The sequence below is a fragment of the Macaca fascicularis genome, chromosome 4 (genome assembly GCF_037993035.2).
Source record: "Macaca fascicularis isolate 582-1 chromosome 4, T2T-MFA8v1.1".
Classification (NCBI taxonomy): domain Eukaryota; kingdom Metazoa; phylum Chordata; class Mammalia; order Primates; family Cercopithecidae; genus Macaca; species Macaca fascicularis.
This window is the reverse complement of record NC_088378.1, coordinates 144,205,638-144,208,129: the sequence shown is the minus strand read 5'-3', so window position 1 is coordinate 144,208,129 and position 2,492 is coordinate 144,205,638. Positions and strand designations below refer to the sequence as shown.

Below are 2,492 nucleotides of genomic sequence, written 5' to 3'. Positions count from 1 at the left end.
AATGAGGTAAACATTGTTCTTGCAACAGATTTAGTGCTGAGTGGAAGGAAAGTGTCTGAGGATAATGCATAAGGTCATGTGTTCCATTGTTGTTGTCCAAAGATGGAGATTTAGACATTCTGTAGTTTGAATAGAGGCAGGTAAGGAGGAGAGAGATGAAAGACACAAGCATAGAGCAAAATGGAATGGGTAGAGGGGTCAAAAGCTCAGATGGAATATTAAATAGACTTGGAAACGAGAGACCATTCCTCCGAGTAGGAAGACGGGTTGAATATGCCAAGAGCTAGCAAATTAGGAGTTTAGCAAAAAAGGTGGCTGAGGGAATATGCTGGCTCCCTCCTTTCACAGCTCAGCAGCCACCCCGCCCCTCCCCCACCTATAGCAAGGAGCCACTCTTTCAACAGCTCAGCGGGCTTTCTTCCAGGAACCTTTCCTTCAGTTCACTGGCCGTGCCTCTCTCTATCCTTTTCCTCGGAGCAGGCTGTGCTATGGTCAAGCCATTGTGACCCTGTGACCCACACGTGTACATCCAGTAGGTATCCTGGAGCCAGAAAGTCTGGGACAACAGGAAAACTACAAAAGAAGAAAAACAATTCCTATCTTAGCCGATTAGCCAACTTTGCGACCTTCTACCATTTTAACATGCTCTACCCTAACTGATCAATCAACTTCGTGACACTGTGCTCTGTGACCCTTCCTACCTTGTGATAATGTACCTTGTGACATTCTTACCCTGCCCGCAATAAACGGCCCCTAAGTGTAACTTTCCACTGCTTACCCCTAACCTTACAACTAGCTCCAATCCCACCACCCTCCGCTGACTCCCTTTTCGGACTCAGCCCGCTCGCACCCGAGTGAATAAACAGCCTCGTTACTCATACTCAGCCTGTTCAGGTTGTCTCTTCAATTAGACGCACGCATAACAATAACAATTCACTTAATAAATATTTATTGAGGGAACATAGGTCGAAAATAAAATGTAATTGGTATTGCTCAAGATTAAACTTCTTTCAGCACGTTTAACTTTTCGTCTTTTATCTAGTGAGATGTTGAAACCCATACCTAGAGTTCTGCTACAGAAACAAACGTATCCCACAGTGTTCCTGGATTTCCTTTATGAATCTGAGAAAAATGTGCCCCCATTTTAGGTTCTAAGGAGTGTTTCTGTATTGTAGAAGGAAAGTTCAGTATTTATATTGCCGTGGGCTCAAAATGTAGGCGCTTTTCTGCCGAAACCCGGGATCGAACCAGGGACCTTTAGATCTTCAGTCTAACGCTCTCCCAACTGAGCTATTTCGGCTCCGCCCACGTTGCTTGGAAATTAGGCCTAATCAATTTATTACTCATGTTTTTTATTTACTATTTGGTATTTATTTTAAAAAAACCACAAAGACAAGTACTCCGAAGGAACCAAAGACAAATTAAAAAATTACTTTGTTCTTCATATGGTTCACTACTTTATGCAAAGAAAAGCAAGAAGACAATTACAAATTAATGTTACAAGTTATTCCCGGTTGAATGCACATATTGAAACAGAGCACGTTCCATCATCCAGTTACGAACCTCCCAGATTACTGTTACGGCGTTTCCACGCCCTCTGCTGTCCAAATTTTATTGGTTCTGCAAAACAAGAGGTCGGTGAATACGAGGGCATGATCTCGCACTAATTCGTTGGAAAACTAGGAAAAGTCAACTGTGTGCATGTGTGTCGAGTTCTAGCTTCATAAATGTATTTTAGTGAGGTGTTTGTAACTTCCCTGGTGGTCTAGTGGTTAGGATTCGGCGCTCTCACCGCCGCGGCCCGGGTTCGATTCCCGGTCAGGGAAAAGAGCATTTTGTTTTAACCTACAAATTCTTTCATCCAGGAACGAAATCTCTGAGCAGACAGCAAATTGTGCATAAGTTAACTTTCAATTTTCATATGAGGTATTTTCTGCATAGAAACCCCGTTCTTGCTTTGGTACTCCAGGTACAAAATGACAAGCGATGTAATTTTCAGTTATTTTAAAACGTTTATTAATGAATACTTAATCTAGCGTAGACCGAGTGTCCGGCATTGTTCTAAGTAAGCGCTTTAACATTTTTAACTCATTTAATTGGGTGATTCAGTAAGCGGGAAATTCCAGAGACAATCGATTAGGAGTTAGCTTAGAGTAGCATAACCTTTTGAAAAGACAGTTATGAAGATGACAGAGAAGAAATGGGGAAGTCATTTCTGGAAGATTTGATCGCTGTGTTCAAGCTTCTGAAGCTGCTAGAACCTCGGTGGTTTAGACAACCAGTCTATCTTCCTCGGATTTTTCTGTAAATTCCACGCTGCTCCAGCTGGGAGCTAGGGGATAGCCCTAGAAATACCTACACAGTAATTTAATGTTCTGGGCCAAAGCAGTTTCGGGATTGCTTCATCTCTCAAGCACTTCAACCTTTCTTCCCCTATGAACGTACAAATCATGTTTTTTCCTAAGAGAGGATAGGAGAAGGTTTAATTTCAC

General features: G+C 42.3%; 2 non-coding genes across 2 annotated transcripts; one reads left to right on the top strand and one right to left on the bottom strand.

Moving 5' to 3' along the window:
* Positions 1-1,227: 1,227 nt before the first annotated feature.
* On the bottom strand, positions 1,228-1,300 carry TRNAF-GAA (transfer RNA phenylalanine (anticodon GAA)). Its single transcript has one exon. It is a non-coding gene; the product is annotated as a tRNA-Phe (tRNA).
* Positions 1,301-1,754: 454 nt separating this feature from the next.
* On the top strand, positions 1,755-1,826 carry TRNAE-CUC (transfer RNA glutamic acid (anticodon CUC)). The gene has a single exon. It is a non-coding gene; the product is annotated as a tRNA-Glu (tRNA).
* Positions 1,827-2,492: the final 666 nt, after the last annotated feature.